At 43.0% G+C, this 25,526-nt stretch overlaps 1 pseudogene; it reads right to left on the bottom strand.

Moving 5' to 3' along the window:
• Window positions 1-104: 104 nt before the first annotated feature.
• LOC117064258 lies at window positions 105-24,996 on the bottom strand (annotated as a pseudogene).
• Between the last annotated feature and the right edge of the window lie 530 nt (window positions 24,997-25,526).

Here is a 25,526-nt window from a genome sequence, read left to right as displayed (position 1 = left end):
ATCACGCAAAATCCAATAAAGTCATATTAACAGATTAATGAAATCGTGCATTCAGGCATGTCTGTGTTGAAGGCCAGTGGTTTTCACTAATATTCACATCTTCCTTTTTTTTTTATTTTTTGTTTTTCTGTTTGACCGTGAGGATACTTATTGAGGGTTTATTGGGTGCAGGGAGAAGGGCTGGATGACTTGGGATGGGAGTAGAGACCCCTCCTCTGGGATCCTGCAGCTCCAGGCCCCCATGGGTGGGGTGAGGGCCGGGGACCTAGGAACATTCTGTGTGGGCCATTGTCTTCTCCATGGTGCTCCCCTTATGCATGGCCCAGCAGCTGTAGCTGCGGGATCTCCACTGTTCAGGCATCAGGCTCAGGTAGCTGCTGGCCGCATACTTGTTGCTCTGTTTGGAAGGCTTAGTGGTCTCCATGTCCTGGGTGATGATGATGCTGTCTGCCTTCCAGGCCACTGTCATGGTGCCCAGGTAGAAGTCACTCATGAGACACACTAGGGTGGCCTTGTTAGCTTGGAGCTCCTCAGAGGAGGGTGGGAACAGAGTACAAAACGGGGAGCCTTGGGCTTGCCTAAGACAGTGAGCTGGGTCCTGCTGCCAAACATGTGCAACAGTGAATGATGCTTGGATTGAAACCCTTAGGGCCAGAACCTGGGGCCAGTCCAGGAGCTGGGCTGGAGCAGAAACAATCATGGTGGAAGGGGAAACAAACATGTCCTTCTTCACCTGGCAGCAGGAGAGAGAATGAGCATTCACATCCTCTTCTAAGGAGACTTCTGCCTCTAATAAGCCCTCTCATACCACTCACAACTGATTGGACCAAGGATGGACACCTGACCCAAGACAGGCCAGATACTGTGGTGTGGGCCAGTGGGAAAAGGTAAACTGGGTCACAAAGAGGAACCATTAGAGTAAGAGGCAGCTACCCTAGGGAGCCAGAGATGAAAACATGCAAAGAAAAGCTTTGAGGAGAAACCACAGTTGGAGAAAGACTGGAGATTACAACTCCCAACCTGGCTCTGCCAGCTGGTTTTGTCCCTCAGCTTTGTTGAGCTGTAATTGACAAAGAAAAGTTTTATGTGTTTAAAGTATAATGCGATGTTTTGATATACATCATGAAATACATCATGAAATGATTGCCGTATCAAGCTGATTAACAATACGATCTTACCTCACATAGCTACCATTTGTGTGGTGTGATGAGAACATTTAAGATCCACTCTCTTTGCAAATTTCAAGTGCATAATATGGTATTGTCAACCATAGTCAGCAGGCTGTACATTAGATCTCCAGAACTTACCCATTTTCTAACGAAACTTCATACCTCTTGACCAATATCTCCCATTTTTCCCACCCCCCAGCCCCTGGCAACCACTCTTCTACTCCCGGGCTCCTATGAGTTTGACTCTGTTAGATTCCTCATATAAGGGAGATCATGGGACATTTCTGTGTCTGGCCTACTCTACTTAGCATAATATCCTCCAGGTTGTCACAAATGACGGGATTTCTTTCCTTCTTAAATTCCAGTAACACTCCATTGCACATATATACCACATTGTCTTCATCCATTTATTCATCCACATTTGTACAGGTCGTTTCTGTACCTTGGCTATTGAAACATATGCTGCAATAAACATGGGAGTGCAGATATCTCTCTGCGAAACTGCTTTCATTTCCTTTAAATTCTGCCGCTTGATCTTGAGGAGTTGACTAACTCCTTAAACCTCTGTTCTCAGCTGGGTGCAGTCGCTCACACCTGTAATCCCAGCATTTTGGGAGGCTGAGGCAGGTGGATCACCTGAGGTCTGGAGTTAGAGGCCAGCCTGACCAACATGAAGAAACCCCATCTTTACTAAAAATACAAAATTAGCTGGACGTGGTGGTGCATGCCTGTAATCCCAGCTACTCAGGAGACTGAGGCAGGAGAATCGCTTGAACCGGAGGTGGAGGTTGCGGTGAGCCGAGAGTGAGGCATTGCACTCCAGCCTGGGCAACAAGAGCGAAACTCCGTCAAAAAAACCCAAACAGACAAAAAACAAAAAACAAAACCTCTGTTCTCATCTGCAGAAGATTAGAGATAGTGTACATAAAGTATATATAACACAACAGGACCTCACTAAATGGTGGCTATATTATACATGAAAGTATTATTATTATTATTATTTTTTGAGACGGAGTCTGCTCTGTCGCTCAGGCTGGAGTGCAGTGGCCGGATCTCCGCTCACTGCAAGCTCCGCCTCCCGGGTTCACGCCATTCTCCTGCCTCAGCCTCCTGAGTAGCTGGGACTACAGGCGCCCGCCACCTCGCCCGGCTAATTTTTTTTTTTTTGTATTTTTTAGTAGAGACGGGGTTTCACCGGGTTAGCCAGGATGGTCTCGATCTCCTGACCTCGTGATCCGCCCGTCTCGGCCTCCCAAAGTGCTGGGATTACAGGCTTGAGCCACCGCGCCCGGCCGAAAGTATTTTTTTAAAAAAGAAAAATACTAAAAAATCTTCTGAAATCATCACTTATAATAAAGAATGGCGTGCATAGAGGAAGTAAAAAATTTATACAACACAAAAGCAAGGTTTTGAGCTCTTAAGACGTAGTCTGTTTTAATCACCCGTGTTTATACTCAGTACTTAGCTCAGCGCCTAGCAAATCTTTAAGTGCTCAATACGTGTGTATTGCTTTCAATGAATAGCTTCAAAGCAAGATTTTTCTTTGACTCAGATATGTAGCTGATTGGGCATTTTTACCCATGGAATTGCCCTGTTGTTACTCACTGAGCCCCCTGTATGTGAAACCACTGCAGCAACTCTAATTTCTCTCTGAAAGATTGGCATTTATGAGGTCATTTTCCCTTCAGTCTTTTCCCCTATTCTTATTTATTCCACCATATTTCACAGGCAAGCAAAACAAAAACAAACAAAAGACCTTTCATAAAAGTAACTTCCCACTGTTAACTCCTCTCCCTGAAATCTATGGGGAAGACAGAAAAAGAAAAAGAAGAATCACAAGAGAGACGAAAATGCAAGCCCATGCAAGTTCCCCAAATCTTTAACAGGATAGACATATCTATGTATATTTAAGTGAAAAGATTCTGAAAGGACCTGAAAATACTCTTAACTGGAGGCAGGATGATCCAGGGAAAGGAAAGGGAATACAGCTAGGGCACATTTCCATACCAAAGAGTGTGAGGTGTGGTAGACATCTGTTGCTTTTGTCTTCTCAACAAAACCCTCCTCTTTACACTGGAGAATTGTCTTCACAGATCCCATATGATTCCCATGGGCCTGGCTATGGGGTGGGTATACAATCCACCCCCGTCCAACCACACCACCCCAGCCGTGTTTACACAGTGCAATTGGGCATTGACCCAATCAAGTCCAGTCATATTTCTTTCAAGAAATTTAATATAGGAAATACTGGGAAAGGGAGGGAGAGTCTCACTTTTATACCACGAATTGTAAGTTTCTACCCAGGATTGGGACTACCAGCAGCCATCTCTCCTGCCACATGTAATGAACATATTTGTGTCAGGAGAGAGTGAGGCCAAATGCAAAAAGAAGCAGAGACAAACATAACCTGAGAGGAAGAGTGGGAAATAGAAACTTGATGACATCACTTGAACACTTGAATGCACCTGTAACTAAAGCCTTCGGTTGAGCAGATTGCAAGGGTAGAAATGAGTTCTAAGTTTCCCAACCCCACCCTACTCCCAACTCCAGGCTTGATAAGTTGGTAAGAAGGTTTTAAGGAAAGAGAGAAGTTACACATGGGGGCAGAATTTGGGACTGGGGCCACCATCTATGAGAGAGGAAACAAGCAACAGAAGGTCACAAACCCTCAAAGCTGAAGGAAGCTGGTGTTAGTTGATTTCTTGTGAAAACCAGTTTTAAAAAACAGGTGTGAGTTTTATAGCTGTGGGAATATGAAGAGAAACAGGGACAGGATTTAGTGGAAATTGTGAGGTCTATGGTTTTTATAGGTCTTGGAGCTGGCTGGGACTTAACCAGTTATCTAGATCTCAAAGGGCCAAGTGACTTCAGCTAACATGTGAGTCACAGATGTGGAAAGAAACAAGGAAAATTCAGCACACACATAATACGTATTCCCAGGGAAAAACCAACAAAAATGGAACAGAAAATTATTCAAAGATTTCATAGGTGATTCTCCTGAAAGAAAAGATCTAAATCTTCAGGTTGAAACAATGTATGGAGAAAAAACTGATGAGTTCTAACAAGGTTAAGACATATCCTGATGAAGTAATTTCAAGGATAAGAAAAAGTCTTGCAAGCATCCAGGCAGAAGAAACTTGTCACCTTTAAAGGGAAAGAATATATATCAGGCAGGCTTTAGACTTCCATCCACAACAACACTAGAAGAACAAGATAATGGGAAATTTTGAGAAGAAAAAATAGAACACAAGAATTCTTACTTACCAGGATATCTTTCAATTGTAAAGGCATGGGAAATACATTCTTAAATATGCAAGAACTGGCCAGGCGCGGTGGCTCATGCCTGTAATCCCAGCACCTTGGGAGGCTGCGGCAGGCAGATCACGAGGTCAGGAGTTCAAGACCAGCCTGGCCAATATGGTGAAACCCCATCTCTACTAAAAATACAAAAATTAGCTGGGCATGGGCAAGCGCTTGTAGTCCCAGCCACTTGGGAGGCTGAGGCAGAAGAATCACTTGAACCCAGGAGGCAGAGGCTGCAGTGAACTGAGACTATGCCACTGCACTCCAGCCTGGGTGACAGAGCGAGACTCTGCGTTTCAAAAAAAAAAAAAAAAAAAAAATCGATGTGTGTATATATATATGCGCAAGAACTTTATAATTTTAGCATTAATAAAATCTTCCTGAAAGAATGTACGTGAAACAACAACTGCTGTCAAAGAAGAACCAAATTAAGAATTTACAAACGGGCCGGGCGCGGTGGCTCAAGCCTGTAATCCCAGCACTTTGGGAGGCCGAGACGGGTGGATCACGAGGTCAGGAGATCGAGACCATCCTGGCTAACACGGTGAAACCCCGACTCTACTAAAAATAAAAAAAAAAACTAGCTGGGCGAGGTGGCGGGCGCCTGTAGTCCCAGCTACTCGGGAGGCTGAGGCAGGAGAATGGCGTAAACCCGGGAGGCGGAGCTTGCAGTGAGCTGAGATCCGGCCACTGCACTCCAGTCCGGGAGACAGAGCGAGACTCCGCCTCAAAAAAAAAAAAAAAAAAAAAAAAAAGAATTTACAAACGGAGGCTAGGCAAGGTGGCTCATACCTGTAATCCCAGCACCTTGGGAGGTTAAGACAGGAAGATTACTAGAACCAGGAGTTCAAAACCAGCTTGGGCAACATAGGGAGATCCCGTTTTTATGAAAAATCAAAACATTAGCCAAGTGTGGCAGTACATGCCTATGATCCCAGCTATTCAGGAGGCTGAGGTGGGAGGATCACTTCACTTGGGCCTGGGAGGTTGAGGCTGCCGTGAGCCGTAATTGGGCCACTGCACTCAAGCCTGGACAACAGAGTGAGACCCTGTCTCAAAGAAAGATAAATTTTAAAAAAGATGCCAGGCCGGGCGCGGTGGCTCAAGCCTGTAATCCCAGCACTTTGGGAGGCCGAGACGGGCGGATCACGAGGTCAGGAGATCGAGACCATCCTGGCTAACACGGTGAAACCCCGTCTCTACTAAAAAAATACAAAAATTAGCCGGGCGAGATGGCGGGCGCCTGTAGTCCCACCTACTCGGGAGGCTGAGGCGAGAGAATGGCGTAAACCGGGAGGCGGAGCTTGCAGTGAGCTGAGATCCGGCCACTGCACTCAGCCTGGGCGACAGAGCGAGACTCGTCTCAAAAAAAAAAAAAAAAAAAAAATAAAAATAAAAATAAAAATAAAAAAGATGCCAAAGACAATAAAATGGCAGAGTGCTGGAAAGCAAAGAAAGAGAGCAGACTACAAAGCTACAAGTAAATATGCAAGATGTAGACACATTTTCAGGACCAAAAAGAGGGAAAATACCATAGCCCAAAATATCAGATGGAAGAGAGAATTTTCCTGAAGAAGCCTCTGGAGAAGCTCAACACCCAACAAATTCAAAGTACTGGAGAGGGAGGGGCAGCACCCCAGTTCTAGCCCTGGCCTTGAAGAGGACGGACAGCTTCCACTTCCTTCCTCTGGAAACTCTCAGTCCCAGTTGTCATGCTGTGGAAAGCAGAAGCCACATAGAAGGGCCCAGTGAGGGTCCTCCAGCCAACAGCCAGCATCTCTGCCAGCACTGGAGGGAGCCATCAGAATAGCGCCACCCAGTGGAAAACCCTGATGAGTTCAGAAGCATCCCACATCACTGGGGACAGAAAACTGGCCCAACTGAGCCCAGTGAACGCACAGAATCATTGGAGATAGTAAAATAAATGGGCATTGCTTTATGCCACTAAGTTTTACGATTATTACATAGCATACACAACCAAAACAAAGGCCCTGGGGCAATCATAAGTTATTCAAGAATGTCATGGAATTTTTGGGCCAGTTTAACTCTATCCCCTTTTTTCCCCCTTCTTTCTCCTTCCCCTTTCTTTCTCTCTTCCCTTCCATGGAGCTTTTGAAGATAGATTTCTATTTTTAGTCTTATTAGCATCAAAGTGGGAAAAGGCAAAAAGGTTTCTCCTGACATGTAGGAATTTAAAAACTATGCAACTCCTAATAAGAACTTTACTCCTGTAAAAGGAAACGGAAAAAAAAAATTCAGATGAGAACAATATGAAATCTTTTAATGCAGTGACAGATTTAAGGAGGTTCAGGAAAAAAGCAGACACAGTAGAATCTATAGAACTGTGGTGCTGGAGACAGTTTCCTTTGAGTGGTAGGGAGGGCTTTAGTGTCATAGAATGACAGTTTCCTCCTTACAGATCTCCTCTGATTCTGCAGAAAGTGTTGTATATATGGTTATTACACTAAAAGTGGGGTCTAGGGTTTTTAAAAAATCCAATAAGCAAATAAAAAATGCTTAAAGGATGACAGCAATGTTCTTTTTTTTTTTTTTTAAGAATGATTAGCAACAAAACAAAATAATGAATTAGAAGACTTATTAAATAAGTTCTTGAAACACAACAAAAACAAAATCTGTCCTATAAAACAGAATAAATGTAGACTACTCATGGGAAACATTGTAGAAAGCCTAAATATATAAAGAACCACAAAGGAGAAAACCCAAATGGACCCCTCCATTCCACTTCGTTAGTCTGTGACTCCTGGAGAGAGCACCATTTTTTCAGGTGTCTCATTTGTGAAGTCACAACCCAGGAGACTCTGGCATCAACTCAGATAGAGGTAAATTCTGAGAAGTGAGTCAACCACTAAAACAACAATCATATTAATGTGAAGTCCTCAGGGCAGTGTTTCTCTGGTGCAGTTTAAGATTGAGAGACACAGCCGGGCACGGTGGCTCACTTCTGTAATCTCAGCACTTTGGGAGGTCAAGGTGGGAGCATTGCTTGAGTCCACAAGTTCCAGATCAGCCTGGGTAACATAGCAAGACCCCATCCTTACAAAAATAAAAAATAATTTAATTAAAAGAAAAGAAAAAGATTGAAAGTCACACAGCTGTAAACTAATGAAAGTTCACGTAGAGCAACAGGCTTTGTCATGGGGAAAGAGCAAATCCTCATTTGATTCACCGCTGATCAAACACCCTTGCTGGCACCATTGAAAATGGATGTGGAAGCCACAATTGATGTGATCTCATGGTAGCAAGAGATGTTGACTCAACAACAAAAACCCTGCCACTTCTTACTGTAGAATATGATGTCAAAATAATATTATCATGTTGGGAAAATATGATTTAATTTAGCCACATCTTGACAAGTTTTTCTGTTTATTGAGTCTCTCATCCCTTCTATTTCTCCTTTTAATTTTTCTGTTTTAAAGGTTAATTTGTTTGTTTGTTTGTTTTTGAAGATGGGATCTTGCTATGTTGGCCCAGGCTGGCTTCAAACTCCTGGTCTCAAGTGATCCTCTTGCCTTGGCCTCCCAAAGTGCTGAGATTATAAGTATAAGCCACCATGCCTGGCCTTATTTCTCTTTCTTCATCACTAATAAATTACCTGGTATACATGCCAGATAATTGTTGAAGTGTTTGCTATTTCATTTTTTTTCTTTTTTCTCTTACTCATTTCAGTGGCTTTGATGACAAATATTAGCAAAAAACAAATCCATTCAAGGAAAATGCCACTTTCTTCCATGAGTAGCATGTCCACTGTACTTTTATATATAACTTCATGTGGTCTGTAACTTCCATATGGTTAACAAACAAAATCTATATGCCTTTTTTCATGGGATAAAAATCAATGTTTTTCTTGTGTCATGGTAAAACTGAAGCTCACAATTCATAATTTTTTGTGTACATAAGTCTACGAGAAAAAAGTTGAAGGAAATTGATTCTGGAATCTAGAAATTCTTCCTTTATGTAATGCATATTAATGTTTAAACACATTTATAGTTAAAATTCCAAGTATTGTGATTATTTAGAATTTAAAATTTCATTACTAGTTTTTTGTTTCAGCACATTGTAGTCTGAGAATGTGTGCTATATGTTTTCCGCTGTTAAATGTTATCACTATTTTCTTCGTTGACTAATACATTTCATTTATATCAGGAAAAAAGTATATTCTCCATTGTATAACATAACATGCAGCTATTAAAGTAAGTTTGTTGATATTACTATAACATCCATAGTCTAGTTTATTTGTTGCTTGCGAAATTTGTCAGAGACTGAGAATGATATATTAAAATATCCTGTACTATAGTTCCAGCTACTTGGGAGGCTGAGGTGGGAGGATTGCTTGAACCCAGGAGATCAGGCCTGTGAATAGTCACCAGACTTCACTCTGGGCAACATAGTAAGACCCCCCTCTCTAAAAATAAATAAATCCTGTAGCATGCTATTCATTTCTTCTTCCACATTTATATTTGGACACAATAGTATTCTCTTTTTCCAAGTACATGAAGTGTAACCTTTGTCAACTTACAGGACAGTGGTTTCCTTTCAGGAACAGCTGGGTTCATGGGTATGGCAAAAGTAAAATTAAACTTTAAATTTTGTAAGGTTCTATATAATCTCTGCTTCCTAGAGCATAGTTTCTCTCTCTAAAAGATAAAGAAATAAGCAAAAAATACAGTGACATAAAATAGCCACTTATATCTCATTTGAGGCTTTTGCCTTGATTTCTTCTCATATGTTAGTATTGTTATCATTGCTTTATGTATTTACTTTTTGTTTAGGCATGTTTGATAAATCTTTGGCCATCTTTTCTTTTCTTATTTATATCAGAAACTACATGATAATTCAGTAGTAAAAAATGTGTTACTGGCAGGGTGTGGTACTCATGCCTGTAATCCTAGCACGTTGGGAGGCCGAGGTGGGAGGATCGCTTGAGGTCAGGAGTTTGAGACCAGCCTGGCCAACATGACAAAACCCTGTCTTTACTAAAAATACAAAAATTAGCCAGCTGTGGTGCCTGTGATCCCAGCTACTTGGGAGGCTGAGGCATAAGAATCGCTTGAACCTGGGAGGGGGAGGTTGCAGTGAGCCGAGATTGTGCCACTGCACTCCAGCCTGGGTGACAGAGCAGAACTCTGTCTCAAAAATAAAAAAGAAAGAAAGAAAATGAATTGCTATAATGTGTTATATTAATAGTCCAATACAGTTTTTTTTTTAAGCAGCATATTTAAGAAAGTATAAAAAAATTCAGCATCTGCACTTTTAAGTTGTTAGAAAACTAGGAAAGAAATCACTTTTAATGTTTTCTGATTTTTTTTTTTTTTTTGAGACAGGGTCTTGCTCTGTTGCCCAGGCTGGAATGCAATGGTGCAGTCACTGCTCACTGCAACCTCCACCTCCTGGACTCAAATGATCCTCCTGCCTCAGTCTCCCGAGTAGCTGGGATTACAGGCATTCACCACTATACCCGGCTAGTTTTTGTATTTTTTGTAGAGACGGAGTTTTACCTTGTCTGCCTTGACCTCCCAAAGTGCTGAGATTATAGGCTTGGGCCACTGCGTCTGGCCTCTGATACTTGTTTTTAATGATAACCCTGTAAAATACCATATACTTGGAGTTGGATGCTGTTTTTTTCGAGTCAGTCTGAGAATCTTTGTCTTTTCATAAGGAGTTTAATTTATTTATACTCATTGTTATGACTGATAGGTGATCTTTCTTATGTTATTTTGTCTCATAACTGATTTTTAAATTCTGCTGGTGACTACCTTTAAGCTTTTCACATAAATCAGCATTTCTCTAAATGACAAAGCCAAAAGTGACATGATGCTATGCCCAACTCTCTACCCCCATTCAAGATAAGAAACATAATGCATGTCTGCATTTCTTCACAGCCAAGTGTTCCTTGGTCTTTGTTATTGTAACACATGCATGTAAATCCAGATTATTGTTATTTTCATATTTTTCTATTGTATGTCATTTCCTTCAATATCTCCATGAATATAGCTGTAAATATTAGCAAAATATTAACAAATAAAATCCAACTAATAAACAAAAAGGGTAATATATCCTCACTAAGATAATGCAAGCTTGGCCTACTGTTTTTAAAAAAATCAATCAATGCAATTCACCATATTAGCAACAACGATAAAACGAAAAGGAGAAATACCATAAGAACATTTCAAAAGGTGCCAAAACATGGTAAATGATATTAATGATTGATCTTTTGTTATAGTCCCAATAATACCTGAAACCTGAAGCTCTGTTTTTTTTTCTTTCTCTGTCCTTAGGTTAGTCATATCTTTTGTTCTATCTTCAAGCTCACTACATCTTCACTTTGTCACTTCCATTCTGCTATTGAGTCCATCTTTGAGTTTTTAAAAATGTTTGGTTATGGCCGGGCGCGGTGGCTCAAGCCTGTAATCCCAGCACTTTGGGAGGCCGAGACGGGCGGATCACGAGGTCAGGAGATCGAGACCATCCTGGCTAACCCGGTGAAACCCCGTCTCTACTAAAAAATACAAAAAACTAGCCGGGCGAGGTGGCGGGCGCCTGTAGTCCCAGCTACTGGGGAGGCTGAGGCAGGAGAATGGCGTAAACCCGGGAGGCGGAGCTTGCCGTGAGCTGAGATCCGGCCACTGCACTCCAGCCTGGGCTACAGAACGAGACTCCGTCTCAAAAAAAAAAAGAATAGCACAAAGAACTTCTATCACTAAGCTATATTCCTATTTAATTCCTCAGTCCTAAGAAAAAAGGATCTTTTCCTATATAACCGCTTTACCTTGATCATATTCAAGCAATTTGACATTGATATACTATTATCAAAAATTTACTTACTATTGAAATATTTAAAATAACCACCAATAATCAAGTTTCACCAGTTTTCTCAATAATGCTGTTCATAAATTCTTCTTTTTTAAAAAATCAGGGATTCAGTCTAGGATGAAGTGTTGCATTTAACGTCATGTAACTTTCATCTCCTTCAATTTCAAGCGGTTCTGCTGCCTTTTTTTTTTTTCTTTTGAGATACAACCTGTGACTGTCCAGGCCAATTGTTTTGTAGACTGTCTCGGAATTAAATTCAGATTATTCACTTTGACCGGCCCAGGTGATAGTGTGTTCTTCTCATACCAGCAGGTGAGTCATGTCAGTTTGCCCTAACGTCAGGGATGTCATATTTGATCATTTGGTTAAGGTATTATGCGCCAGATGTCTTTTTTGTTTTTTTTTGGATGCTCAAAGTTTTCCAAATTTGGCCAGCAGAAGCCTCTTCTAGTAGACTCCTGTGTCTTTTTTTTAATTGTTATTAAATGGAGACAAAGTCTTGCTGTGTCACCCAGGCTAGAGTGCACTGGCTCACTCACTGCAGCCTCCAACTCCTGGGATCAAGGGGTCCTCCCACCCCAAGCTCCCAAGTAGCTAGGACAACAGGTGTGGACCACCATGCCCAGCCAATTTTTAAAAAATTGTATACAGATAGGGTCTCACTATGTTGCCCAGACTTGTTTTGAACTTTTGGCCTCAAGGGATCCTCCCACCGGGACCACCTGAAGTGCTGGGAATACAGGCGTGAGCTACTGCACTCGGCTCCTGTATCTTTTCTACTTGTCTTTGTGTGTTTTTGAACGCTTTCTTATCTTCTCAAACAAAAATGATCCAGGCCTACCTTGTCGTACTTTCCCTACCCCCAAACTGAAATGAGCCTTTTTTCCAGACAGCCCTGGTTCCTTTTAGTGGTATGCTATTTAATGTGCTTTAATATATAATGTTTTTATGTTGTAAAATGTTACTTTTGGATAGTTTGCAGAATTGTGATAATTTATCTTAGACTCTGTCTCTTTCATCATACATCAATTCTATGTACTTGCTAATTATGGAAATAATTTCTGAGAATTTTCTTTCTTTTTTTCTTTTTTTAGACAGTCTCACTCATCACCCAGGCTGGAGTACAGTAGCATGATCCTGACTCACTGCAACCTCCACCTCCTGGGTTCAAGCAACTCTAGTGCCTCAGCCTCCTGAGTAGCTGGGACTACAGGGCTATGTCATCATGCCTGGCTAATTATAATTTTTTTTTTAAAGTTTATCATTAGACAATGGTTTTCCTTAAAGTAGGAATAGTATTTAGTTTTCCCTAGATTAGTCTGTATAACTTTTATAAAATAATGGTTCACAGATTTAAAATGTATTATTCAAAGTGATGAGGCGGGGTGCGATGGCTCGTGCTTATAATCCCAATACTTTTCAGGGCTGAGGAAGGAGATCACTTGAGGCTGGGAGTACAAGACCAGTCTGTGCAACATATGAGACCTTGTCTCTACAAAAAAAATGTAAAAATTAGTCGGGTGTGGTGGCGCATGCCCATAGTGGCAGCTACTCAGGAAGCTGAGGTGGGAGGATCACTTGAGCCCAGGAGTTCGAGTTTACAGTGAGTCATGATGATGCCACTGCATTCCAGCCCGAGCAACAGAGCGAGACACTTTCTCCAAAAAAAAAAAAGAAACAACAACAACAAAAAAACCACACACACCCACACAACAACAAAGTGATGAGACAGAGAGGAAGTGTTTAACAATTTCTGGGCCGGGCGCGGTGGCTCAAGCCTGTAATCCCAGCACTTTGGGAGGCCGAGACGGGCGGATCACGAGGTCAGGAGATCGAGACCATCCTGGCGAACACGGTGAAACCCCGTCTCTACTAAAAATACAAAAACTAGCCGGGCGAGGTGGCGGGCGCCTGTAGTCCCAGCTACTCGGAGGCTGAGGCAGGAGAATGGCGTAAACCCGGGAGGCGGAGCTTGCAGTGAGCTGAGATCCAGCCACTGCACTCCAGCCTGGGCGACAGAGCGAGACTCCGCCTCAAAAAAAAAAAAAAAAAAAAAAAAAAAAAAAAAACAATTTCTGGGCCGGGCGCGGTGGCTCAAGCCTGTAATCCCAGCACTTTGGGAGGCCGAGGTGGGCGGATCACGAGGTCAGGAGATCGAGACCCTCCTGGCTAACACGGTGAAACCCCATCTCTACTAAAAATACAAAAAACTAGCCGGGCGCGGTGGCGGGCGCCTGTAGTCCCAGCTACTCGGAGGCTGAGGCAGGAGAATGGCGTGAACCCGGGAGGCGGAGCTTGTAGTGAGCTGAGATCCGGCCACTGCACTCCAGCCTGGGCGACAGAGCGAGACTCCGTCTCAAAAAAAAAAAAAAAAAAAAAAACAATTTCTGGTTTCTGAATGAATAATTTTAGTACATCATCTTAAAGTTTTCTTCTAAAGCTATATGATATGATTTTGAAATGAATGGCAGCAGCCTCTACTGGAAATGATCATGTAATTGCTTATTTAATTGAATGATTCACTCACTATGACATATGAGACAATTATTTCTGTCGCACTATGGTATTGTCTGTCTAATGTTTAGCTATAGGCAATGCATAAGAAATCCTTCTTCTTTTTTTTTTTTTTTGAGACGGACTCTCTCTCTGTTGCCCAGGCTGGAGTGTAGTGGCGCCATCTCTGCTCATTGCAATCTCTGTCTACCAGATTCAAGAGATTCTCCTGCCTCAACTTCCAGAGCAGCTGGGATTACAGGCTCATGCAACCATGCACCGCTAATTTTTGTGGAGACGGAGTTTCACCATTTTGGCCAGGCTGGTCTTGAACTACTGACCTCAAGTGAACTGCCCACCTCGGCCTCCCAAAGTGCTGGGATTACAGGCGTGAGCCACCACGCCTGGCCGAGAAATTCTTCTTTGCTGAATCACAAGAAGAGTTGTGCAAACTCTTGCACATATTTTAATACTTATAAATATTTAAACATTTAATAATAATATTTCAGAAATTTGCCCTTTACCCACTTTTCTTTTGTGTGTGTGTGTGGGGTGGGGGGAGGGTTATTGATTTCTTAATGCAAGAAAAAATTAGGAAAAGGCCGGGCGCGGTGGCTCAAGCCTGTAATCCCAGCACTTTGGGAGGCCGAGACGGGCGGATCACGAGGTCAGGAGATCGAGACCATCCTGGCTAACATGGTGAAACCCCGTCTCTACTAAAAATACAAAAAACTAGCCGGGCGACGTGGCGGGCGCCTGTAGTCCCAGCTACTCGGGAGGCTGAGGCAGGAGAATGGCGTGAACCCGGGAGGCGGAGCTTGCAGTGAGCTGAGATCCGGCCACTGCACTCGAGCCTGGGCGGCAGAGCGAGACTCCGTCTCAAAAAAAAAAAAAAAAAAAAAAAAGAAAAAATTAGGAAAAGATAAAGTATTATCAAGAGAATATTAATGGACACAATTGCTGGATATATATAATATTGACATCTTTTCAGTACAAAAACATTTTAAGTTCTTTAGATAATTTATCTCTGCTAGAGATGTTTGTAGATCTAGAGTCCGGCTCTTTTAAGGTTCACTTAAACTTGAAAAATATATGTTTTTGTTTTGTTGCTGTTATTGCTCCAGTGCGGTAGAATATCGTTTTAGCTATTTTTAAGTGTGATCGTTCAGTTGCAATAAGTACATTCGCGGCCGGGCACGGTGGCTCAAGCCTGTAATCCCAGCACTTTGGGAGGCCGAGACGGGTGGATCACAAGGTTAGGAGATCGAGACCATCCTGGCTAACGCGATGAAACCCCGTCTCTACTAAAAAATACAAAAATCTAGCCGGGCGAAGTGGCGGGCGCCTGTAGTCCCAGCTACTCGGGAGGCTGAGGCAGGAGAATGGCGTGAACCTGGGAGGCGGAGCTTGCAGTGAGCTGAGATCCGGCCACTGCACTCCAGCCCGGGAGACAGAGCGAGACTCCGTCTCAAAAAAAAAAAAAAAAAAAGTACATTCGCATTGTTATGCAGTGGAAAAGGCATGGTTGTAAGCGGCAGGTGTTTCCCTATGGAGGTCTATTTTTTGGGTTGTGTCAGTCACAAGGGGAAATCTCTCAGCATATTGTTTTATCTCCTTGACTTTACAAAGATTCTCTGGTTTAGTCTCTACGACCCATGAGGTAGCTGTTATCCCCATTTTACAGATGAGAAAACTGTTCCACCATAAGTTCTGTATCTCTAGCGCTGGTGGAACTGTCAGATGCCATGGCTCTCTTGCTTGTGCTTCGATAATCAGTTCTTACTCTCCAGTCCCATTTTTATCAAGCATAAAATGCACTAGTACCTCTTATGCTGATTTTATAATCTATCTTGGCCACTATCCCTAGATTCACCCATCAGCAGCCCTATCCCAGGGTGAGTTGCTTCTATGACGGACATACTAGTTGACGTCTGCATTTTTGTTTCGGAGGGTAATCTTTTAGACAACCTTGTCTCCAAACCTAGAGAATATGAAGAAGCTGGCTCTAAATATGAGTAAGATCCTCAGCCTTCTCCACAGAAGTGAAAGAGAGAGACAGCCAGATAAGTGACTGTCCTCCAATAGTCTGTCATAGAAGTGCCATTTAAAAGGGAAAGATGAAGTTCTGTAGAGGAAACTGAGGCAAGCAAACTCCAGGAGGGCAGAAAGTTGTTTCTTCATTGTGGAATCCCCGGCTCCTGGAACAGCTTCATAGAGCACATGGGAAAGATCTATCTAAAAAGTGGATGAAGCAAGTGGCATTTGACTTGACTCTGAACAGATAAGCAGTGCTCCAGGCAGGGCCAGCATGTGCAAAGACAAAGAAGGATCAAGACCTTGTATGAACTGTATGCGAACACTTCGGGCCCAATGTGGTGGCTCATGCCTGTAACTCAGTGACTTGGGAAGCTGAGGCAGGATGATCGCTTGAGACCAGGAATTCAAGACAGACCTGCCTGGGCAACCTAGTGAGACCCCCCTCATTTCTAAAAAAAAAATTAATTCCCCTCCCAAAAAACATTTTGGGATGTTTCATGTGGTTCCCCCATCCTTTTTACCCCTTTACACAAACATGTGCTGGGAGAAACTGTGTTTGAAATGCTGTCTCTAGTGGTAGTATGGACTAGAGAAATGAGTCCTTCAGAAAGTTAGTAAAAATGACTTTTTTTTTTTTCTGAGATGGAGTCTTGCTCTGTCGCCCAGGCTGGAGTGCAGTGGTGCGATCTCGGCTCACTGCAAGCTCTGCCTCCCAGGTTCGCGCCATTTTCCTGCCTCGGCCTCCCAAGTAGCTGGGACTACAGGCGTCTGCCACCACACTCGGCTAATTTTTTTTTTTTTTTGTATTTTTAGTAGAGACGGGGTTTCACCGTGTTAGCCAGGATGGTCTCAATCTCCTGACCTCGTGATCTGCCCGCCTCAGCCTCCCAAAGTGCTGGGATTACAGGCGTGAGCCACTGTGCCTGGCCAAAAATGATTATTAGAATGATGGTTCTGAAATACCCTCTGCATGACTCCTTTGTGATATTCATCAAATATTTCTTGTTCTCACCCTCCAGACACACAGCAGGGTTGCAGTTCTCTACTCCACTCCCATTGACCTTTGGGTGTGGCCCTATGACTTCCTTTGCCCCCTAAAATGTAATAGGACAGAATAGAAACTTTAAGTCAGAGGGCAGAGTCCCCAGTGAATGAACGGGTGGCAAGAAATAAACCATCAATGAACGGAAAGCAAGAAATAAACCTTCTTATTAGAAGCCACCCTACACCTTCACACTTTATGGTTTCATTTAATCCTCACAGAAGTCCTATGAGGTAGGTATTATTCCAGGGTCCAAAAAAAGGAAATCGGGGTTTATTCACAGCCAACATAACTCTGGAGCTGTGTCCTTCAATACCACGGCCACCAACCCCATGCGGCAATCAAGCATTTGAAATGTGGCTGGTCCAATAAAACACAAACCAGATTCAAAACTGGCATGAAAGAGGAATGTACAAATCTCATTAATAGTTTCTATTTTACCTGCTCTTGGTTGTTGAAAAAAATAGTTTATCTTAATTACATGATGAAATAATATGTTAGAGACATTGGGTGAGTGAAATAAAATATGATCTTAAAATTAATTTTGCTTGTTTATGTTTAATTTTTAGAACAGAGCTACTAAAAATGGAAAAGTACATAGGTAACTTGCATTTGTAATCTGTGCTATATTTATCTTGGACAGCACTGGTTTACTGGTTATAGAGTGAGGAAGCAAAGACTGGTCTCTCTGAATCTAAATTTAGGGTTCTTTGGAGCATGTATTCCTCCCCTCTCAAAGGGAATTTATCTGGTGGCGGTGGTTTGACTGTCTGCTCATCTAAATGTATTTATTCATGGATTCATACAACACATATTTATTGCTCAGTTACTGTATACAAAGCTCTGCAGGAGGTGATATGATTGTGCTCTGCCCTGAACTCAGTCCTGCCGAGGACAAAAGTTTTATGGGTGAAGAGCTGATAAATGGCCAAGTTTGAAGGTAAATGAGATGCTAATAGGAATGCTGTTCAGGAAAGGGAAATCTGACCTGGCTTGGAGTAGTTAAAAAAGAAAAACTATTTGAAGACCATACCGCCCCAGCTTTAAATGCAATTTGCTCCTTGAACTTTCCCGAAAATACTCACAATTCATGTAATCTCAGCAAGTCTATACATTAACCTACTTCTACTCTCTACTTGTTACGTTGAGAAGAACTCAGTCACTCTAGATGCAAGTGTTGACCACGTGGGGAAAACACTAAGGAATTCAGCTTTGTTTTGTCCCAGTTAGGCTTACTGAAATAACAACATCCATGCCATTATCTCAGAGGTGAAAATAACCGGACAATTCTAGTATCTTGTTCTTCAGTGATTAATTACTAAAGGGAAAATTATATCCAAAATGTGAGCTGATGAACCAGTATCACATTTTCATTTCTAATGGTTCAATGCTCATGTCAAACCCTTTGATTTGATTTTCTTTTTTTATTTTTTGAAATAGGGTCTTGTTCTGTCACCCAGGCTGGAGTGCAGGGGCACAATCGCTGCTCACCCCAGCCTCAACCCCCTGGGTTCAGTTAATCCTCCCAGTTGAATGATTGTCCTGAAATATCCTCTGCAGGACTCCTTTGTGATATTCATCAAATATTTCTTGCTCTCCACCCTCCAGACACATGGTAGGATTGCAGTTCATTACTCCACTCCCACTGACCTTAAGGTGTGATCCTATGACTCACTTTGCCTCCCATAGTGTTGTAGGACAAAACAGAAAACCTTAAGTCAGAGAGCAGAGAGTCCCCACTCTGAGTAGCTGGGACCACAGGCGCACGCCACCATCCCCAGCTAATTTTTAATTTTTTTGGAGAGACGGGGTCTCATTGTGTTGCCCAGACTGGACCCAAACTCCTGGGCTCAAACAATCCTCCCACCTTGGTCTCTGAAAGTGCTGGGACAAGTGCGAGTCACCATGCCTCACCAAAACCCTTTGCTTTTCATGTAATCTTTTAACTAAATCTTGTGCATAGTGAGCCATTTTCTTTCTTTCTTTTTCCTTCCTTCCTTCTTCTTTTTCCTTCTTTCTTTCTTTCATTCTTTCTCTTTCTTTTCTTTCTTATTTTCTTTCTTTCTTTTTCTTTCTTTTTTTTTTTTTTGAGACGGAATTTCGCTGTGTCGCCCAGGCTGGAGTGCAGTGGCGCGATCTCGGCTCACTGCAAGCTCCGCCTCCTGGGTTCCCGCCATTCTCCCGCCTCAGCCTCCGAGTAGCTGGGACTACAGGCGCCCGCCACCTCGCCCGGCTAGTTTTTTGTATTTTTAGTAGAGACGGGGTTTCACCGTGTTAGCCAGGAGGGTCTCGATCTCCTGACCTCGTGATCCACCCGCCTCGGCCTCCCAAAGTGCTGGGATTACAGGCTTGAGCCACCGCGCCTGGCCTTTTTTCTTTTCTTTTAAAGATGCATTAGTCTGTTTGTGTTGCTATAAAGGAATATATGAGACTGAGTAATTTATAAAGAAAAGAGGTGTATTTTGGTTCACAGTCCTACAGGCTGTGAACTGGTGAGAGAGGAAGCAAGAGAGAGAAGGGGGAGGTCCCAGACTCTTAACCAGATCTCGTGTAAACTAAGTAAGAAAGAACTCGCTCATCACTAAGGGGATGGTGCTAAGTCATTCATGAGGGACCCATCTCCATCATCCGATACCTCCCACTAGATTCCACTTTCAACATGAGATTTGGAAGGGACAGACATCCAAACCACATCAAAGCTCTTTTTTTTGAGATAGAGTCTCTCTCTGTCACCCAGGCTGGAGTGTGGAGTGCAGTGGTGCGATCTCAGTTCACTGCAGCCTGCTGGGTTCAAGCAATTCTCCTGCCTCAGCCTCCCAAGTAGCTGGGATTACAGGTGCCGGCCACCACACCTGGCTAATTTTTGTATTTTTAGTAGAGATGGGGTTTCGTCATGTTGGCCAGGCTGGTCTTGAACTCCTGACCTCAGATGATCCACCAGCCTCAGCTTCCCAAAGTGCTGGGATTACAGGCATAAGCCACCATGCCCAGCCTTCAAAGCACTTTTTTAGGATGTTCTTTATCTTTTATATCTCTCTGCCAGTGATTTTCACAGTGTGATATATAGTCAACCCCACATCGGATCACCCGGAATCATTGTCAGTATTGGGTACAACTTGCCCCATCCCAGAATTTCAAGGAGTGTGGCCTGTGAGTCTGTATTTTTACCAGGTAATTCCTATGTTTGTTAAAGTTGGAGAAGCATTGCTGCTAGTCCAGGAATAAAGAAGTTGATCTCTTGCATTCTCCCTGACAAGATCAAAGGGCAGTAGAAGTAAGGACTAGAAAATATTTTGAAAGTCCTCCAACAGTCAAGGGGAGTGGAGAGGATTATTCATAACCCTTTGGTGCCAAGAAATCTGGAACGTCTAAAGCTATGGACTAATGCATCTTGCATTAGCAAATTGGCATGCAGGAAATTTCCCCACCCACAGTGCCAGGGGCACAAAGAGTCTTGGCATCCCTTAAATAAAACAAAGTTGGGATTTTCAAGTTACCCAGGGCTTCTGATTTGCTACTTTGTGTCTGAAAGAAAACAAAATGATTATATTCTTTTCCCAAGGTTGGTGAATATACCTGATAATTTTTCTTAATGGCATGAATGAAACTGTGGCTTCAGGGGAAGTATTGAGCCAATGGTTCAGGAAAACGGAAATGGGAAAAGCCCGTTCCTTGGTGAGAAGAGATCAGCCTGTTAGGTGTTGATACAGCCTTTCACTTGCTGTAGCACCGCACAGTCCAGTGTTCTTGGAAGGTTCAGACCTCCTTTGGGGTCCAGATGTAGTTTGGATTCTCTTTAAATTGGGGCATTGGTTGGATGTAAATACTTACTTTTTAACTTTTTGTTTTGAATTACTTTTAGACTTTCGAGCAGTTGTAAAAATAGTACAGTGTGTTCCCGCCACCCTGCTTCCCCCAGTGATAACATCTTACATAGCCACAGCATATTTTCAAAACCAAGAATTTGAAATATGTGCAGTATTATTACCTACACCACAGATGTGGTCCCTGTTATAGTCTGAATGTTTGTGTCACCCCCAAAATTCGTATGTTGAAATCTTTCTCCAATGCATTAGTATTAATAGGTGAGACCTTTATGAACTGATTAGGTCATGAAGGTGGAGCCCTCGTGAATGGGATTAGTGTCTTACAGAAGCAGTCCTTTGTTCCCCTCTTTCATCATGTGAGGACACAGCAAGAAGGCCTGAGAATGGCCTTACCCAACACAGAATCTGTTCGCACGTTGATCTTGGACTCCTCGGCCTCTAGGACTGTAGAAAACAGATTTCTGCTGTTTACAAGGTATTTTGTTATAGCAGCCAAAATAGACTAAGGCAGCCACGTTTGTGTGGCATGTAGGCAAGATGGCTTAGGAGCAGCCTTGGGAAGCATCATGCGATACACACTGGATATGTGCACAACACACATAAAACGGTAGTTTGGCTGCAGACTCCATTGGTGCTTTGTTTCATAAGAGCAGCCTCAGTGCTCTGTGGAGGGTGGCACCATCTTCTTTTCCATAAACATTAGCCGTGCCATCTACTATGAATGGCAGAGATTTTTCAGTTCAAGTTTCTGAGGACTGCAAGCAAGTATCAAAGAGCCAGATGTTTCTTTGCATGACACTAGTTTTCTTACCCTGCCTTTTGCCTTACACACTTAATAAATACAATTGTCTACATCTCTATGGTGTTTTAAATTTACAAGACCTTTATATATATCTTAGTTTATTTATCCCTTGCAATCAGCCCAGAAAATTATGGTCCATACTATAATTTGTATTTTATATGTGAGGAAACTGAGTCTTACAGAGGTTGAAAGACTTGGGCCCCAGCCTCCCATTCTGGTAATTACCTCATTACGATGCCTCTTTTATTGTTTCTACTCTCCAAATATTTTGTTATTATTTATTTATTACGCGTATCACTTTAATGAATGAAATGATTCTATAAGGTTTACTGTAAAAAAGAACAGTCCCTTGCACTGCCTTTTCATTCTAGTTCTGGCTATCAAATGTCTAGAAATGTCTTAGTGTATTTGGTGTTGCGATAATAGAATACCACAGACTGCGTAATTTTTTTTTGAGACAGAGTTTCGCTCTTGTTGCCCAGGCTGGAGTGCAATGATGTGATCTCAGTTCACCGCAACCTGGGCCTCCCGAGTTCAGGTGATTCTCCTGCTTCAGCCTCCTGAGTAGCTGGGATTACAGGTATGTACCATCACACCCAGTTAATTTTGTATTTTTAGTAGTGATGGGGTTTCTCCATGTTAGCCAGGCTGGTCTCAACCTCCCAACCTCAAGTAACCCACCCATCTCAGCCTCCCAAAGTGCTGGGATTACGGGCGTGAGCCACCGCAGCCAGCCTCGACTTCGTAATTTTTAATGAACAGAAATTTGTTGGCACACAGTTCTGGAGGCTGAAAGTCCAATATCAGATGTCAGCATCTGGTGGTGGTCTTCTTGTTGCCACATAACACAGTGGAAGGTGCCACATATTGGAAGGGCCAAAAGACGGTGAGAGAGAGCACAAAAAGAAGTGAACCCATTCCCACAATAATGCAGCGTGAGTCCATTCAGGAGGCTAGAGCCCTCGTGACCTCACAAACTCCTCTTAAAGATCCCACCTTTTTTTTTTTTTTTTTTTTTGAGACGGAGTCTGGCTCTGTCGCCCAGGCTGGAGCGCAGTGGCCAGATCTCAGCTCACTGCAAGCTCCGCCTCCTGGGTTTACGCCATTCTCCTGCCTCAGCCTCCCGAGTAGCTGGGACTACAGGCGCCCACCACCTTGCCCGGCTAGTTTTTTGTATTTTTTTCAGTAGAGACGGGGTTTCACCGTGTTGGCCAGGATGGTCTCGATCTCCTGACCTCGTGATCCGCCCATCTCGGCCTCCCAAAGCGCTGGGATTACAGGCTTGAGCCACCGCACCCGGCCGATCCCACCTTTTAATACTGTTACAATCACAATTACATTTTAACATGAGCTTTGGAGGGAAAAACATTCAAATCATAGCAGAAGGAAACTACTCTCAAACTTTCAGCAACAACTGTTGGTCTTCATCTTCCTATCGCTAATAGCACACTTACACTGCTATTTCTTGATTTTTCATTTTTAGGTACCATCTGCTGACTTCCCACATCAGAAGGTAAGGACTTACTTCTTCGCTGCCTCCTTCCATGTCCCCATCTCCTACAAATATTACTTGACCACCTCCCATACTCCCATTACACATCCCAATTTTGAGTACATCAATATTCACTGATTACTATGACTCTAAATGCTAGCCACTGCTGTGTAGCTGAGCCATACAGTATACAATGACATGGAGAAAGATATGAAATGGGGAAAAAACAATGTCAATAATTCTGAGCTGGGAACTGGTTTCAGAGAACTCACACTTTAAATGTGAAGATGTTTATGAATTCCTTAGGTAAAGTGTTTTGCTTATTTTTTCTTTTATATAAACAAGCAATGGTGATATTTCATACATTTATCTCTAAGTAACATTAAAAGACTTTTTCAATAGGCAAAACTTATAAATGTTAAGCAGTGTCATACATTGCTTAAGAAACATTTTGTTTCTTTTCTTTTCTTTTCTTTTCTTTGAGGCAAGATCTTGCTTTGCTGGTCAGAAATGCAATGGCATGATCACAGCTCACTACAGGTGTTTGCCACCACACAAGGCTAATTTTTATCTTTTAATTTTGTAGAGATGGAGTCTTTCTCTATTAGCCAGGCTGGTCTTGAACTCCCAGGCTCAAGCAATCCTCCTGCCTTGGCCTCTTAAAATGCTGGGATTATAGGAGTGAGCCACCATGCATGGCTTTCTTTTTTTAATGGTACAGAAAATAATGAGATGTCTTTTTTTTTTTTTTTTTTTTTTGAGACGGAGTCTCGCTCTGTCGCCCAGGCTGGAGTGCAGTGGCCAGATCTCAGCTCACTGCAAGCTCCGCCTCCCGGGTTCACGCCATTTTCCTGCCTCAGCCTCCCGAGTAGCTGGGACTACAGGCGCCCGCCATCTCGCCCGGCTAATTTTTTGTATTTTTTTTTAGTAGAGACGGGGTTTCACCGTGTTAGCCAGGATGGTCTCGATCTCCTGACCTCATGATCCGCCCGTCTCGGCCTCCCTAAGTGCTGGGATTACAGGCTTGAGCCACCGCGCCCGGCCGAGATGTCTTATGGTTACAGGCATCTTAAATATGGGTACTTCAATTTTTTAAGAGTTGGGTTGCCAGGAGCGGTGGCTCACACCTGTAATCCCAGCACTTTGGGAGGCCGAGGCGTGTGGATCACAAGATCAGCAGTTCGAGACCAGCCTGACCAACATGGTGAAACCCCGTCTCTACTAAAAATACAAAAAAATTAGCTGGGCATGGTGGTAGGTGCCTGTAATCCCAGCTACTTGGGAGGCTGAGGCAGGAGAATCACTTGAAACCAGAAGGCGGAGGTTGCAGTGAGCTGAGATTGTGCCACTGCACTGTAGGCTGGGCAACAAAAGCAAAAACTGTCTAAAACAAAACAAAACAAAACAAAAAAGAGTTGGTTTTTTTCCTGAAAAGTTTTTTGGTGACATGTTGTTTTTGTTGCATGGATAAAATATTTGTTCATCTCTGTGAGAATGTTCCTGAATTTTTTAAAGTTTTCACTTCTCTGTATAGCCCAGGTTTCCTCTGAATTGATTCCCCCCCAACTGATGTTTAGAGCTACACCTTTCATATACGAAACTCCCCCTCAGATGTCTGATCATCCCTGGCTTCCTGCCGGTGCATAAAATGTAACTACTAAAAAGCTGTTTGAATACTTTGCATATATGGAAGGGAGCTTGGGGTTGCTTGGAGGCTGAGCTTCTTCAGTGAGGACCCTTCCACACCCTCAGTTTCAGGAGTTTTAGGTATTTTTCTCTCATGTTGATCGTCTTCCCCAGAAGAAAAAAAAATATTCGATCTCTTGCCTGTGGGGTTTACACCTGACAGCAAACATTCAGGAAGCAACTTGCACATACCCCTACCCCCCAGCAAGGTGGGACTCACTCAGCTGAAGGTTTAAAGGGAGGGTCCTAAGGATGTACCCGCCCTGTTCCATTCCCTCCTTTATCTCTCTTCCAGAACGGCACTGCCTTGCCATTTCCCCGGCTGCCTCGTGCTTCCCATGGGAAACCGAGCTGCCTTATGGGGAGCAGAGTCAGCTCACCACTCTTCCTGCTTTTGGCCTTTGCTATTGTCTTCCCTCCTGTACTCTTTGTTCTGTGTGTTTACAGCTTTTGTTTGTCCCTTTGCCATAATTTCAGTCATGTTTCTGGAAGGAGAAGCAGTAGATGTGTGTGTTCAGTCCACTGTCCATCAACAGAATCTCCTCATATTCCCTGGCCGATTGGCATATTTTCAAATTAAGTTGCGTAATTTGCTTTAAGGTCAATATTTTTGGATGATTATTTTCTTTTTTTCCTCCTCACTTTATTCTCTCCAGGCCATAATCATTTTATTTTGTTTAACTTCATTTTTACTTTTATGAGACAGAGTCTCGCTTTGCCGCCCAGGCTGGAGTGCAGTGGTGTGATCTCAGCTCACTGCAACATCCACCTCCTGGGTTCAAGCGATTCTCGTGCCTCAGCCTCCCGAGTAGCTGGAATTAGAGGCACGCCCCGCCACGTCCAG

The sequence above is a fragment of the Trachypithecus francoisi genome, unplaced genomic scaffold (assembly GCF_009764315.1).
Source record: "Trachypithecus francoisi isolate TF-2019V2 unplaced genomic scaffold, Tfra_2.0 Lachesis_group19, whole genome shotgun sequence".
In the NCBI taxonomy this organism is placed as follows: Eukaryota; Metazoa; Chordata; class Mammalia; order Primates; family Cercopithecidae; genus Trachypithecus; species Trachypithecus francoisi.
Note: the sequence above shows the minus strand (reverse complement) of the source record. Positions and strands in the feature narration are given on the sequence as shown.